Here is an 18,173-nt window from a genome sequence, read left to right as displayed (position 1 = left end):
ATAAAGAACATAAAAATATAAATATACATAAAAATGGGCACAGTAATGTGAATAAAACAACGAATAAGATTAATGCCCATACTCAAGCCTAAAAAGAAATTTCAAATTTTCAAATGCTTCTTAAAAGTGTCAATAGATGTGACATTTCTCAAGTGATGAGGAAGATTTAACAGCTATTATGTAAATAACTCTATATATATATATATATATATATATATAAACATATATATATATATAAACATATATATATATAACTATATATTTAACTAAGTATATATATACATTATATACAACCTTATTGTATTTGATAGAAGACGCGATTAGAAAACAGCATTACTGAGAGCAATGACTGTCTTACCATATTATTATAAAACTTAATTTTTTCTTGCTTTACTGTTACTTCTGATTCGGATTGTTAATTATTGTAGATTCAAATGTTATCCTATAAACATGTCAGATAAAAGATATAAGATGCAAGTCGTTATCATGCATCAAATATACATTTTTTAAATTTTAAATTCCTTGATGCTTAACTGTTGTATTTATTTATATATTTTTTTTTGTCGCGTTTACAACATACATTTCTTTAATATAAAATAAAAATTCAGAGAAAATAACGAACAAGAACGAAACGAAGACATCTAGATATAGATAAATATTAAAATATTTCTCCAGCTGTACTTCAGACGTCATCGAAATTTCAATCCAGCCAATAAATTTCACCTTCCCCTAGCAAGTTTAATCAAAGTGAAAATCTACCGGTTTGTCTTTGATTTTGGAAGAACTATGCAGATTTAAATGGATCTGATTTTTAAAATCGATACCAGCACTGCGTGTATACTCCCCCGTTCGAAAATGAACTTATAGGTCATTGTCTCTCATTGAATTTGACCTAAAGGAGGTTTTTTCCCCATTTGATGTGTAGTCAAGAATCAGTACTGTTCTCTTCAAGAATGACAAGACCTTATTCGATGCAATAGCCAGATTAAAAGTTAAAGAAGAAAAAAGTTAAACAGAAAAGTGGTATGTAATGTTATATATACGCAGTTTTTACGGCAAAGGAGAGCTATCATTGACAAGTATTTTGTGGCAGACGTGTCGTGCGAGTACAACAGTATGAGTACGAGTACAACAGTATCAGTACGAGTACAACAGTATGGGTGCGAATTCAAACAGCACGGGTACGAGTACAACAGTATGCGTGCAAGCACAACAGTATGCGTACGAGTACAACAGTACGGGTATGAGTACAACAGTATGAGTACGTGGACAACAGTATGGGTACGAGTACAACAGCATGGGTACGAGTACAACAGTATGAGTACGATTTCAATAGTATGAGTACGAGTACAACAGTATGGGTACGAGTACAACAGTATGAGTACTACAGTGGAATTGGCCAGTGACTGATCATGTGTGGACGTCGACACTTGAACATTATTCCAACCTTTCAAGCACGTCTATCTTCATATCGTACAAGAACTTTTTTTTTTTTTTTTTTTTTTTTTAATAAAAAAGAATTCAATGTGACTTTCTGAATCACATCTTATGTAAAACTAAATGGGAAAATCAATGCTACCATTTTGTAAAACATTGCAGCACTATTCAGTTCTGTACGGCATCGAAATGTTACTACTGACACTTTGCTTAAAACAAGAAGGAAAGAAAGCAAAAGAAAAAAAACACATAAAAAAGCGGGAACTATCCACGAATCACATTTAATGGAACTTATTATCTATAATGGTGATTATCCTTAGATTATTTCCCCGTAAAAATCGTCGATATTTCCACAATAGGAAGCTTATATATATGCAGCTCAATGAATTCAAAAGTATAAGTTAAAAAAAAAAGCACAGTATATTCTTGGACGATCTTGCGAAAAAGAAAAGTACCAATTCTTATCGACATTTTTTTCAATCATTTGAAGTCAATTAAATTGTTGTTCTTGACATTTGGAACCGCATGAGTCTTTAACCTTCAAGAAAAAATAACGCCCGACGGAGCTTGAAGGCAAGAACAAATTGGGAGAATGTGGACTTGATTCAAGAGACCGCAAAACGTTTCTCAAAATTGTAGTTTTTTTCACGGATAATTTGATAATATTGAAGGAGATTTCCCTTGAACTATTTGCTTTAGAAGTCAATTTTCCCATTTTTTTCTCTTTTTTTGTGTTATTGCAAAAAAGAACCCATTGAATTGGGAGTATAGTAAGAGATGTGTAGAAACATATGCTCGTATAGACTTACTGTATATATATATATATATATATATATATATATATATATATATATATATATATATACATATATATATATATATATTCATACATATATATTCAATTTTGCACACAAAAACCAAATAGTACTTCTTATCACATATACGCGTGTGACTTTGGTCAGAGGAGAGATCAATCTTTTTTAGGATACAGGTATAGGCGTCACTATATACTGTTAACAAGACCTGCCATCACATTGTGTCAACACTCGTATTAAAAACAAACCAACCAAAAGTAAGTCACGCAAGGGAAATGACATCTTCAAAATAATCTATTTTGGGTTGTCATTTTTCGCTCCTCTCTTATATAGCCACCAGTCAACATATAGGTGGTCTATGCACTATAATCTGCATGAACCGAACTAAAGTATAGTAACATGTTAAAGCACTACGCTCCCGGTGACCCACTTCCGGGTCGATAACCACTTCCTCTTTTTATAATACCGAATCCACCAATCTGAAGATCCAGCGATATTTGTTAATGAAATCCTACTGGATTTCCAATCTTATCGGCCTAACATGTGGTTCGGAAGTTGGTGCTCTTTAGAAGATTCCTTTGTCAATTCCCATCACATATCTCAATCACTTTCTTAAATGAATCCCTTAGCATTTTACCAAACTTCAACACCGACATATCGACGATTCCAAAAATGTACCTTTCCCCCTCCCCCGGCAGTCTAGAAACATTGCCAATATATTATTAACTATCTCCGCACGCTACATGCAGTGAGTCACTTGCCTATATACAGTCAAACTATATTACTCGCTGGATAGGACGTTTTCCCTCTTTCTGCTGTCTCTCTTTCCAATAAAATTATTGATTCTCATGGCGCTTATATCCTCCACACACCCCTGTAGTGATCCTGGGGGCTACCGGGGCTTTGACACTATTTTCCCTCGATCGATCAATTTCTCGTATACGAAGAGGAACTTTACGGAAGTTACGCGGATGACCTCGGATGAGGCGATAATGTTCAATCACTGTCTTCTATAGGACTATTGGGTTTTCATTAATGTTCGTGTTTCGTGGACTCAACCTGCTCTTTCGGTATAAACGCGGTCTGTAAATAACGAAGTGGTTGGTTTTACTACAAAGGAAAACCTAACTATTTCCAGTTTTTATTTCTGTCAACAAATAAGAATCACCTCAGACTTAGGATTGATAAGGAGCGGCAGTAATTTTGTCGAAATTCTAAGGTAACTGTCAACTGAGGTATATCAGCATCACCGAGTAAGGTATTCGACCGCAGAAGGCTTCTACACTAGGAATCCGTTTTTATTTCGTATTATTTGATCGCTTTCAAGCGAAGGTGCATTTATGCCAAAAGAGAGAATTAGGCTTCTTCGTAGGGCACATGCATCGTCCTCGCCATCGTCGTCATCGTCATCACGATCGTCATCGTCATCGTCATCATCATATCGTCGTCATCATTATTATTGTGTAATTTCAATTCATGACATTACTGCGTGACACAAATTTAATGTAGTGCCTTACTATTACAAATATCTGCAATTGATTTCATCGTTCATTGTGTCATAAATGTTGGGCGAATAAAGCAGCAGATTATATTCTCAGATATCTCAAAATAAATATATAAACACATTAAAAATATATATATATATATTTACTCAGTGTGATATATATATATATATATATATATATATATATATATATATATATATACTTGTGACGAAGAACTTCCGATCGCCATCATTGCAGGAATCCATTTGAAAGATATTACAGACTTAACATAAGAGTTCTATGACGCACAGTATGGAGACTTGAGTAAGTCTGAATATGACGTAATTGCGCCACAAAGGCTTGATTTATTAGACACAACGTTTTCTTTATTTATTAAATTATGTTTAGACATGTAAAAGACATGACAGCCCTCTGACAAATAAAAAATAAATAAATAAATCACTTTGCCTATGTCTCACAAACTGAGCACGAATTTTCTTAGATTATTTGTAAAGAAATCGTCACCACAAATATCTTATATATCAATTAAAGATAAACGTGACGCCTTGAGATTATCGGAGAGAAAAATAGTTTTCAAAAATAGAATCCTGGGCGATTGAGATTAGGCTACTTATTTCATTCAAGAACGAATGAGTAGGGCACTATTGATGCAAATAGCAAACAAAACACAGCTTATGGTCACAATTCCGCGATACTCCCGTTCTTCCATAAACACAATGTGACTGACGTATAATGGAACATAACTAACTTCCGACGATGAGTGTGTACTTCAAGCACTGCAAGCAGCAATACATAAAAGTTATAATCTTCACGAAAAGACAAAACAAAAAGTGTATAGTCTCGCACCGATTCTAGCCGAATTGTTGAGTTTCCAATTCGTATATTAATCAAAGACGGAGGTAAACCTACAAAGGTTGTCAAACATTTCGCGAATGTATAACATCTCAAGGACGAACTGAGAAGTTTGTTACAAAAGGAAACAAAGGTCCCCAGAGACCACTTGCCCTGAAAACATTGAAGATGGGACTCCTCTTGAGGATTATGCTAGTAGATTAGAGACCAAACATGTCACTACTTTATAACTTACACTTTATATATTTTTAAAATGGCTACGCGCCATTGAGATGGATTTTTTTTAGTGTTTTTTTTTTTTTTTACTTAAGAATTCCCGACGTTATGTTTCAGATGTGCTCTCACTGTAATGCCATCCATCAATTGATGAAACTGATGAAATTATATAAAGAACATAACACAAACAAACCCATCGAACGTATTACTGTATCAGTCGTGTCTTGTATGCGTATAATTGACTGGTATGGCATTATTCATTGTTGAGCAGATTTCATAAAGTAAAAGACTCATGTCGAAGACATGTTATAGAATTTCAAAGGTTGGGGGTAGAGAGGATGGGGAGAACAATTGTAAATTTCCCCCAAAATGACTCAAGTAGAGGGGGCAGAACCTTTATGTATGGAAGGACGAGAGACGAATCAAGAATTTTATATGGAAGTGAGGGTGGCCCCTGTGGTCGTTGAAGCCAACTCCTAAATAGGATGTCTAGGGGGGGGGGGTGTTACCCCAAGGATATAGAAAACTCCAGAAGTCAAATATTGCATTCTGGTGCATTTAGTCTGTAAATTATAAGTCCATCATTAGTTCTAAACGCAAGATTGTGCAAATAATTTCTATTCATTTTTTCATTGCGAGGTTGAAAAGGTGGTATGTACCCTCATGAATGTAAACAAAATCCCTCGATTGAACCATATTCGTCCGACTGACGATAACTGACGGAAACGAAATGAATATCTAGTCGACGAGACATTTGAGTGTGAAATCATTTTGAAATGTTTTAACTTTTCTACACAACTATTTTGTTTTTACTAAACTTGAAGAAAGTCAACATAGTGAAGTTCCATATTATATTATTATAATTATTGAATGCTTAGGGCAAATTTATAACTCAAAATTACCTTTAATGAAAATATCCACCCCAGTGGAGGAAGCTTTTCCTTCATGCATTTGGATTAAAATATTTTGATTTGAATTCATGACCTGTTTGCTACACATTATTAATATTTATACGGAAAATGTATTAGCGTTGTTATAATAATAACTCATTACTGAGCGTTTATATGTTAAAAGTCTGCCGAGCCTGACGAGAGGAAGTGAGGGTGGGGGGGGGGGGGCTGTTAGTGAAGACTGCGGTCTCGGGTCCCGGGAAAAATTAGGGGACCGTCATGATATGAAGTCGGCCCGGGGTTATAATGGATTAAGAGTAATATAATTTTCATAATGTAGGCCACTAATGCAGGCAAAAATGACGAATGCAAAAGGGTGGGGAGTGGGAGGGGGAGGCCGCGCCCCGTGGCCAACCTAGCTTTCAACGCCGCGGTTGAAATTATCTCGAAGAACCTAAGTTTGATATCAAATGCAATTTTATGTGGAAGAAACTGTTTGTGTAACTATAGATAATTAGTAACCGAACGCAAGCAACCGCTTTAATGAGAAAGAGAGAGCATTTTTTTACGCCCAAAAAGACAAAACAAAACAGTACTTTACGCTTCCATCGATTAATTTTTTTGGATGGTATGCTCGCGAAGTTTTATCGCAGGTTGTGTACCTCGATTGTCAATCCCCACCCCCCCCCCCCCCCGCTCAAAATAAATGGTCAGTGACGCATTCATTCCTCAAAATAATTAATTTGGTGCTTTAAGATACGATCCCCGTGGGATTTAAACTATGACTGTTATTTTTGCCAAGAGTAAAATAAAATCTTCAATCTTTGGGGGCGGGGGGGGGGGGGTGATTGAATGAGTTCATATTTAACTTTTTTTTCAAATATTTTTTATTTTCTTCATTTAGAACTTCAATTGGAAATGAAATCTTCCCAAAAACGAAATTATTTCCCCAAATTTCACTCCAAGACTTAAAGGCAAAAACTTTTCTAGGCTTTGTATTATATGAAACGCGGCTAAAGTACACTAAAAAGCTTATTGGAAAGTTGTTATGAGCCTAAAATTGCAATGTCTTCATGCACGAATACTTGCCAAGTATTTTATTGACAAGAAACGTCTGGAATCGTAGTCTATGTAATGTCATTCTTATTCTCGTCTTTCCTAACTAATCTCACATTTTTATATAGTTTTTGGTCCCTGGATCTTATAGTTTGACATCTATACAGTGGGACAAATTGGTTTTGTATTCAAACTGTTTTACAGACAATCTTTAATGACTAGTCGTAAACAATCTAAAAACTGGCAATTTAAAATATTTTAACCGACCTCGTTGTGTAATATAGAAAATCTGAAGAATTTGACAAGACAAACACAATTTCATTTTCAGATTTCAGTATCATGCTCTTCGTTATTGTTTTTTTTTTTGGTCCATTGAATTATCGCACCTTCCTTTTTTTTTGTCTTCCTTGCAGAATCAAGAAATTAGCATCCGATAAAGGGGAGAACACAAAGCAGTAAGTAACTGTTTTTTATTCTTTCTTTTCTAAGGGAAAAGGTTTTGTACAGAAACGAAATCAATACGCTAGGATACAAGGAATACCGGCATATATTTGTATACCACGAAGCCAGGGGGTAGAAGCCGGGGGGGGGGGCGCAGGGGGCACGTGCCCCCACTTTTTCCAAAACAGCTAATGTGCCCTACTGTCAAATAAAATGTGCCCCTTGATGAAGAACTGTCCTTTGAATATCTTAAGCCTTTGTTAATTTTAATATTTTATTTTAATTATTTAGTCTGTATATACATGCTTTTTTTTTAAAATGGCTTCCCATATCTTTTTGTAACACAGTTAAAAATAAACAATCTCAATAAATAGTATTGATAGCATACTGACATATCGTATATATTTAAGTGATATGACCGATGTGTATCGGTTTATAGCATAACGAGTGGTGGTTTATAGCATAACGAGTGGTGGTTTATAGCATAACGAGTGGTGGTTTATAGCATAACGAGTGGTGGTTTATAGCATAACGAGTGGTGGTTGTGGAATGAGAAATTGACCCTCTCAGCCCTCTGATGTTGTGCCCCCTTCTTTTCGGAAGCTTCCTACCCACTGCACGAAGCGAACCATGGGTTCTAGAAGCAAGTTTTACTGTACAAGATTATATATACTTACAGAATATACGTATATGGCCTATGACTGCGTATAAGTTTGACTTTAGCAGCGAGTAGCATTGTTGCGGATTCGTTCTTGGGGGAGTGAGGAGGGATGGGGGTGAGCGGTCTACAGAACCAGAGCCCGGGTCACTTAGAGTAGCCCAAAGTCAATGAACGGGTCTTGGGGTCAATTAGATGGTCCGGAGAAAAATCAGTCATAACAATAAATGTGACATATAATTGAACCCAGTGGGTCCGACCTGGCTACAGACGCCTCTGCCTATAGTAGTCTACAGTATTAGATATAGTTTATTATGACGAACCAAGTTGTAATGGGAATTTGGTGTCCGTAAATCAAAGCAAAGAACTGCTTTTAGGTTTACTGCATCTCAAGGTCGTGATATACCACGTTCTTAATATCTCTGTACATGCGATATCTGTTGCAAAAAAATCAGCTTTTTCGTTCCCCATGCACTGCGGATTGTTGCGATATGAAAAAAGCGATAAACCGACATAGTCTTATATAGGCTATTCCTTTCATCTTGTATCTTAGATCTCCCGAGTGCATGCCGATGTAATTATGAACTTTAAAACAAATTAAAACCCAATCTCGTTACAGAAATGAAAAGCTGCGTATAACATATAGTTCCTAAGCTTTTAAAATAAAGCGGTAGAAGACCATCTCGTCTGTTCGTTTATTAAGAGCCTTTCAAGTTATTTGTCCTCTTTTGATTTTGGTTCTATTTCATGCTGTTGAAATACCAACAAAGCTGCGAACTGGTGTGGCATGAACAATTGTTTGAAGCAATTTCCATGAAAATGCCTGCTCTTAATCGCAACATAAACAAAGTTCTTGTAATAAAACTTATGTGCTACGGACAGATACAGTAATATTAATTTCAAAAACCTCAACCCACTTTTTAGCTATCGATCTACAGAAGTCGTCATTCTTGCCATTAATATCACCATAGAAACCCAACATAGCCTTAATACTAATCTAATATCGCATTGTATATATTATATATATATATATATATACATATATATATATATATATATATATATATATATATATATAAACATATAGATAGATAGATATCTTTATCACGTAGCGTAATCAAAGTTACTTTGTTTTTCTTTTTCATACTGAAGTGGATATGACATATATATATTTGAAGGTCTCGTTGCTCTGACCAAGTTTATCGTATATCAGTAGTACTTAATGGACTGCTAGTAATCTTCGGGTTTGAATCTTTCCTCTCATATTGGTCTCAGATTATTGGAGGTGTAAGTATGTCGGGAGATGTTCAGTCATGGCCACACTTTGCGTAATCACGTTATAGGATGGAAGAGAGTAAATAAAGGATGTCTCATTCATAACTAGATTGTCAAATACCGATAGAGAGGAAACCTGGACTCAAATTTTGGATTTGGATTTTTCGATGGCGGGAATAATTGTTCACATAATGAGCGATATAGCCTAGAAGAGCCTACATTACACGCTTGATGTCCAAACTTGATAACACCTTTCCTAATGACCTAAACACAACGGAGTAAACATAAGCAAAAAGGATATCAAGACAAGCGTTATATCACTAAATATAGTCTGAATTGAATTTGAAAGACAAAATAATGAAATAGTTGAACTTATGTGGTGGCGAGAAAAGGCTGGAAATGACTAACCGCAAGCAACTTTTTTACAACACACAAGTGTTCTTTTTCGCAAAAGTTAAGGCTGCGACTTTGTGTTGAAGTTTGCTACAATATGACGGTACTATATTCACGAGCTACTTAAAATGGCAGCTACCTAAACACATTTATCTGTTACTGTAGTAAACCAAATTGGCGTCATGGAATGACAACTTGAACCGGTAAGTATTGTAAATGCAACACAGCAAACAATTACAACTGTTGTACACTGTTTTAATCACAACTATATTATAAATATATATATAACAACTACATTACAACTATATTATAGTAGAATGAGGGATAATATTCTATTATGTGGCAAAGGTTTCAAGATATGTCAGAGGAGTACCCACTTCCCCCCTCCCCCTCCCCCGGGATAAAATCAAGAATCGGGATAAAATCAAAGGGACATGGGAATCAGCCTCACCAGCATTGCTTAAATGTTGCAAAATAAAGTGCGGCCATTTTGCATCTAAGCATCCGTCCGTTTGATCAAAACTTCTCAAAGGCTCAAGGGAAATCCGTCCCCTTAGAACCCCCCCCCCCCTCCCGGGCGAATCGAATATAACCCCTCTATGCTCTATCCCACTACAAAATGGTGGTCGTACACCTGATCAGCAAAGTTTACGATCAAAACTCAAAAAGGCTACGTTAAGAGGTATTCTGCAATGTGGCATTAAACGTGCTGATGGTCACTTACTGATCAAAACTCAAAACTAGCCTATCAGAGTATGCTTTAACATGTATGTATTGCATTAATAGTTTAACGATACAAATTATCGTTACAAGTACATGCTATAATTAAGGCGTCTCAAAATAGGAAGCTTGCCTCGAAAAGAATTTAGATTAATGTCATGCGAAGGGTGCGGAGGACAGACTTAGGCCTATGAATATAAAACCAACACGTTAATGAACGTACCCGTATTACTTCAATTCTGCTACAAATTTAAGCTTATACGAAACTTGATTAACATTATCTTTTCATACTGATAAACCTTCAAGTCAAACAGTTTCTTCTCTATAATCTCTGGAACAAAATAATGATCATGAAATTTAGTTCTTCCCCTCCCCTCACCTCCCCCTCCCCCACCCCGTGACATATGGGGAAGGATGATGGTGAGTGTCTTAAAAATAGCTATCAAGAAAAGTGTTAGAAATAACAGCCTATCCGTATATACCACGCGCTCGTTAAACACACTAGGCCTACTATGATGACAGGTGCACTTCAACATTAAGTGTTAGAAACGATTAAAAGAGGTCATAAACGTTTTGTTCCGTATACACCCCCTCTGGCGTTAAAGACGACCATTGACCTAACATTGGTAGCCGTTTCAACACGTTTTCACTTTTTTTCTTCTTTTTTAGATCTAGAGAAAGCACTCATCTCGACAAATATAACAAGATGTTAACTCGTCTTCAGCTGATTCCATCTACTGACAATTTACAAAAATTATGAATTTTTTACAACGAATTTTAAACGGAGTACACTGCTCGCGTGATTACGTTTAAGCGCGAAAAAAAGGCTTCGTTCTTATTATAGTTTCTAAATACCAAAAGCGGACAAGGACCTTCGGGTGTAATCTTCTCAATTTCACGTTAACGTCTTGTCAATTAACATTTCAGCAGATGCCTATTGCCTAGCAGTTTCATGACAACCCTATACGTGTGTTTTTTGTTTGTTTTTAATATTATTGCTTTTTGCCCTATTCGACGGACAACGCTTATCGTCTGTTTAAAGGAACATGCTCGTCTGGTAGGTTTGTGTACAATAAATGTCATTGCAAATAGTATATATCATCACGGTATGTTCGCATTCCCCCCAAAAAAGAAAATGTCAAGGTCTTCAAATTTTGTGTTTGTTTAGTCCACTTTACAAGTATAAATTGTCAAATATCAGACTAACATGCTATCACATCTCTTGCTCTCTCCATTGGCGGATCCTGGAGTTTAAAAAAGGAGTGATCGTGACCCTAGGGTCATTACAGTCGAATTGTACACGCGAAATGGAGGTATTTTTAGGTCTATAATTTAGGTATACATGTGCTAAATATTTCTTTTGTGGGGCTGAAAGGAAGGGGTGTACACCCCCACTGGATCCGCGCCTGACTCTTTCGGTTAAGTAAGCCCATCGACCACCTGTACAGCTCGCATGCTCGATTCTCCTTAAATAAACAATAATACCCATTAATGTTCTTGGATTATTTTTCTTCAATTTCTTTAATTCTTTTTTTTTAATGTCCAAACACCTGATCTTACACTGAGTCGAGCTACAAATTGAATTACTTCATTTTTTATAGTCCAATGAACACATTCCAATATTAACAACATTAATGTGTTCTCCTATGTTATGTCTTCACGTACAAACAAGCAAACATATGGCAGGATCAGAGACATCAATGGTTTCTGTGATCTCATCAATTCCAGACGGATTGATCTGATGGCATAACTTAGGCCTACTAAGAATACGCAAGGGTCTTCGGTAGGCAAGTAGTCGTCTTCATCAAACCAATTGTTGATAATACTGTCGACGTTTTTTTTTTTTTGGCTCGTTTACCAGACTGACGGCTAAATAACAGTCCTGTGCTTAGTAACAATCTTAAACTTACATTAGCAGAAAATATAAAATCAAAGAGAAATTCGTAGTTTTTATTATTAGTTGATGAAAGTTGTCATCACCTCCTTTTAGTGATCCATTAATAGATTACGATATGGCATCAGAAAGTACCAACTGATAAATAGACACGTCATCACGTACAATCAAAACTCACGTAGAAGTGGGTAATCATGAAGAGATAGAAATATGGAAGTTGCTCGGTAAGTGATATATGAACGGGGGGGGGGGGGTGGTTATGTCAGGGTGCGGGAGCTACATCCCGGAGACCATGTTCAATATGAGGGATCTGATACATAAGTTATGCGTTGGAGTATTTTGTTTCATTTTCAAAATCAAGTGCATCGTTGACGATGAAATCTATCACCAATCGACGATGCTCCGGGTTATATTCCTATAAGACTGTACGGTATATTTAAATGTGATAGGCCTATATATGTTTGAAATGATTTGATCTGATCCGGAAATACATTACACCCTATGTAAAGTTAGGATCATGAAGGTTACCTCGGTAACACAATCTGACATGATGCTTTATCATGCAATGTAACACAACGTCATTTATATGAAAATTCATCTCGACACTACATATTTCAGTACCGGTACAAAGCAGTACACAACAGTGCAAAGCAAGACAATGCAGTACGATACAGAACAATGCAGTGCAATACAGTGCATTACAATACACGTATAGCACAGTACGATGCTTACAATACCAAACAATACTGAACAATAATACAATGCCAAACAATACTGTACAACAATGCAATACAACAATACAGTGAACACAACAACACAATACAATGCAATCCAACATTACAAGATTTAAATATGTAGTGGAATACAATGCAAAGCGACTCACGCAGCACAATGCAAAGCATTCTATGTAGTGCAATGTACAGCAATTTAATACATTACAACATCTATAGTACGATCCAACGCATTATGTATGATCCAATTACAATCACAGACGTGGATTTAGAGACCAATCGCAATTAGCTGCCTTAATACATTTATTTAGTTTTAAACTTATTCCTTCATGTTTGTGGCTCTATTTCAAGTTCATTTGCATGTTCTGTTGTTCCGATATGTTTCATTAAATATTTTGATATAAATAGTCTTTAAACATCCAGATCATGTCCTAACTGCATTTAGCAAAAGCTAACAGACTGAACCGCATTTCTTCAGACCAAGAAAAGGACGTAGCATATACCGGTACGTATAAAAGACGGCAAGACTATATAAAGGCAACGACAGGTGATATTCGTTACCTTGGCAAAATCGCTTTCATTTCATTAAGAATATTTTATACAAATATTTGCCAAAAAAATGATCGTCATTAATCAATCATTGAAATAATTCAGTCCAAGACAATCACAATTGACAGCTTCTTTGAAATATCATCTAAAGTTACGCGAATAAGACAATTTTTAATACAATTAAAGTATCGCGTTCTCCATTCTTCGCGTAAATTCTGACTGTCATTAGCAATATCCTCTGCCTTACGGGTGAAAGGTGTTCTTTTCATGCCGGTTAGGCTTTTTCTAAAGAAAGTTAATAGGCATAGCAAAATCTTATAATCCGTTCGCCATGACTTGTCAACTTTGAAGTAAATTCCACAAATCCAGTAGATTTTTAAGACAGTCACTTTTCGAGTTAACTTCCTATATACCTTATTGCCTTGGTATTTTCCTGTGTATTTTTTCCTCTTGTTTTTTTCAATGAATCTATAGACCATGTCAAACGCTTTTTTTTCCTTCTATTTTATCTCTGCTGATAATAAGATTTTCAAAACGATTAGATAAGGTTTGAAAGACGTGTTATACCTAGAAGCAAGCTTTAATGTGATTGTGGGTATAACGTTCGTGGGAATAAAATGAAGACCACGGTGCGTAAATTCCAGCAATAACGAGAAACTAACGAAGAGCCTAAAGAGACATGAGAGGTCATTCGTCTATCTACTGATTGGCTTCTAGGATATCTCACTGCAGCAAGTGATGTACTCGGACGAGTATGATTGTACCTTAAAGCACCAAATTGTGATAGGATTACAACATATGATTGCATGTGTTCAGCCGGCAATACAAAGAGGGGAGGGGGGGGGTCATGCCGGTCGGGAGAGAAATTTTCAGTCGCGGGATTATATTCACACAAAGTTCAAAAGAATTTACTAGCACAACCTTTCAGTCTGAGACCTAATTAGAGACTTGATATGTATTCTAAATATGCCTTAGAATGCACCATTTGACGACTAAACTTTTTTTTTTCTGGGGGAAGGACCCCCTTAAAAGGGAAACGCATTCAACGACCCCATAGCCATTTTAGTCGCTTACAACCCTTCCAAAAAGGTTCATACCGCTATCAAAATCTGTAGGGAAATCTTCGACCCACCCCTCCCCCCCCCCTACCTTCCTCCTTTTCACACCATTGAAATCCTGTGCACATCACTGCCTCTTTAAGAAAATGTAATGACGCGAGTAGGACATAATGTTGTAGTCACCTTGTCCATCTGAACAACTCTCATCCACGTTAAGGTTATACACCAGCAGTCTGCCTTGCCATGACGTGTTTTAATAAGGACGTTATCAATTGAAATGTAAATATGCGGTCACTATGTTGTCATCTTTGGCGAGTAATGATTAACCAGTGGCTTTGTTAATTCAATAATTACCAAGAGTAATGCAAAAGATAATGCAAAAGAAGGCAACAAAGGTTTATCATTGCGCCCTATAATAACCAGCCAGTTCCGTTTTCGTAAGGCTTGTTCGTCCTCGCTCACAATGAAGAAAACTCCTTATAATCGGTGATTTTATTTTTTAAAGAAAGTCAACCAAAAAAGGGTCTGTGCATGATAAACCTCCCCCCCCCCCAACCCATACCCAAATGACCCACTCTCCACCCCAGTAGCCTAACAATGAGACTGCAACCTTATGATCATGTCGATGCTACCTCACGTGAGTATCACGAGTACCTTGCAAAGGGAACCTGTTCGTATCGTTGCACGGTGTAATAAATTCTGTATCTACGGTGCCACATCTGAGAGATCTGACGTAGTCAACCTTAGCGGCTACAGACATTGATGCACGTCGCGTCTAAGCTTATGTTTCCCCAAAATATGCACATAAGACCCCTCTGTTTTACACCATGCATGCCTTACATTTTCTGTAGACGAATAGATAAATAGTTCCGATATTTGTTCTGTTGTATACGTATCGATGAGTATTCCTCAGACCCGACGCATGCCGTGTATCTGTACAATCACAGATAGGAATACATGTCATGGTATTTCTTACAGAGAATGAACAGTAGAACGGATTTCCTTCGCATAAATATCCCTGTGAAACAGGAAGATTGCCTGTTTATATCTGCAAGCTAAAGATGTGGATAATTGAATGTGCGTGTCAGTATGCCATACACCTGCATACAAAAACGTTAACCTGCAAGTGCAGTTTAAGGTTTTAGCATGGGGAGTAAAATCGATGAACACAAAATCAGCCTTCCGGTCAATTCCTGTCTGTTCGAGGTGAAAATGTATATACCGCCATCAATTGTATACTACCTTTAACGTCACACAGTTGTTTTCTCGCATGCAACTGGTATTTCCGCGTCATAATCATTGTTCTTACCATTATGTTTTTGAATACAAATTTAACCGGAATACGATACCAATTATCAGTTCATCAGAAATATTGACGTTAAATTTTTCGGCAAAAAAACAATAGTCCTGAGTATGAAAAAATAGTCATGTGAAGAGTCATTTGATATTGTACAATATTAGTTATGTTTTCTTAGTAGTGGGTGTTTATGTTCCTTTTGAGCGTTTCCACTGCCAAATCTCTTTCATTTGACGTGTTAAACACAAACACACGCAGACATGTTTGTATTACATTCAGACCGAGGACCCCATTGTATTTTCCATTGTTCAAATCCACGTACCCTAACCTTAACAATACCCCATACAATAGAATTCTTCCGAGGACGTGGTGATTCTTTTGAAATCACAACCGAGGACCTGAAATTCTTTTGTTCAAGTCCTCGGTCAGAATACAAAACAAACGCACCCAAACACACACATATATATAAATATATATGAATATATATATATATATATATGTATTCTATCTATATAGAAATATGTATATATATATATATAAATATATATATAAATATATATATATATATAGATATATATATATATATATACATATATATTCATTCATATAGATCATCCATTGTATCTGTATCTGTATATATATGTTTGTGTGTGTTTGTATGTGTTTGTGTGTATGTAAATGAGCTGTTTTGCTGCGATGAATATGCATAGAGAACTGGGTCATTGACATCAAAAAGAGTTTTCTTTACTCATGAGACTATCTCGAACTAAACAAAAATCGCACTCGAGAGTTCTAAATACCGATTTGGGACATCACATGCATAGATGTTAGCTCCAATAACAGCTAAATATTTCAAGAAAATTTGAGAGAGCGTATAACTATTTGCCGCGGGCCTGGATTTTATTACACGTAAAACTCCTTCTAAGATTCGAGAACATCAATACGGTTGAAAGCGTGCTTACTACTCGAAATCTTGATTAACAAGTATCGTTACTACGCGTGTCGTACAATATTAGTCGTGATATCCCATCTAGGCTTTCTGCCAAAACCATGTTCAAGAGTATTAAAACATCAAGTACCTATACACAAATACATGCATGTATGTATGCACACAAATACATACATATGTGTTTGTATGTATATATATATATATATAAATATATATATGCACATAAATAAAATGTGCATATAAATATATATATGCACATAAATGTATGTATGTATATATGCACACAAATACATACATATATATATGTATGTATGTATGTATATATATATATATGCACATAAATGTATGTATGTATGTATGCACACAAATTTACATACATACATATATGTATGTATGTATGTATGGGTGGGTGGGTGTATGTATGTATGCGTGTATGTATGTATATATATATATATATATACATATATATATGTATATATATATATATATACATACATATATATATATATATATATATATATATATATATATATATATAATTGAACTTTATGAATACCAAAAAGAAAAAGATCGTCGTCAATGTCACAAATACATATCAAACAGAAATTAGCTATATGCCATTTGGTAGTATTAGCTAAGTTTGTGATGTTTGATCAATTCTTTTCACGACAGATTTTGACAGTATAAGTTGTTACCCTTTAAGACAGTCTATCGGAGAATGGTCAATGCCTTGGAGATTTCATTCTACCGTTCCATACTATTGTCGTATGAAAATGCAAAACTAGAACCATACGTTTGACTTCATTTATAAAGATATATATTCAGTTGGCATTTTTTTTTAAAATTCAGTTTAAACTGAGATAAAATGGCATTCTTAAATATTGCTTACATATTAGGTCACTTGGAATGGATTCCAAAATGGAAGGCTAACGTCGAGTATGTAGTAGATTCGGTTTCTTACTTGTCCTTCATACGAATTGAAAAGTACTTGGACCTTGTCCTCGTATCGGTCTTTCGTGCTCGATCCCTTGTGGCTTGCTTTCCCTTAAAGTTAAAGAGTGTCACAGATAAAATAAAACTAATTCCCCGGTGCATCCTTTAAATAACTGATAAATCAACTCATCCGTGGAGCTTTCGCAAACCAGGCCATGACAAGAACTAAATGCGTACCTGGATTATAGAACTGTCCTCTTGCACATCTTTGCTTATGCACTGGCATAAGAAGAAACAGGCATGACGTGTATTTTGTCGCGGTTGTCTGGGAAAGACAATTTGTAGGTTAATGGCACTTAGAAACGCAAAATAGTCGAGCCGATTTATACTTGGTAGATTGTGTAGATTTACGTTGTCTGGACTCGTCTTTTGACAGAAATAGTTAAATAATAATAACTTATTATTATATAGTGTTTTACATCCAAATATGATCTCAAAGCACTT

At 35.8% G+C, this 18,173-nt stretch overlaps 1 long non-coding RNA gene across 1 annotated transcript in view; it reads left to right on the top strand.

The window, feature by feature from the left end:
• LOC139961750 (uncharacterized) overlaps nt 1-12,131 on the top strand; it is a 55,277-nt gene extending 43,146 nt beyond the window's left edge. The window contains exons 2-3 of the long non-coding RNA XR_011790977.1: nt 7,185-7,226; nt 10,928-12,131. This is a non-coding gene — a long non-coding RNA (uncharacterized lncRNA). The remainder of the gene's footprint in view (nt 1-7,184; nt 7,227-10,927) is intronic.
• Nucleotides 12,132-18,173: the final 6,042 nt, after the last annotated feature.

The sequence above is a fragment of the Apostichopus japonicus genome, chromosome 20, assembly GCF_037975245.1.
Source record: "Apostichopus japonicus isolate 1M-3 chromosome 20, ASM3797524v1, whole genome shotgun sequence".
Classification (NCBI taxonomy): domain Eukaryota; kingdom Metazoa; phylum Echinodermata; class Holothuroidea; order Aspidochirotida; family Stichopodidae; genus Apostichopus; species Apostichopus japonicus.
This window is presented reverse-complemented; position numbering and strand designations above follow the sequence as displayed.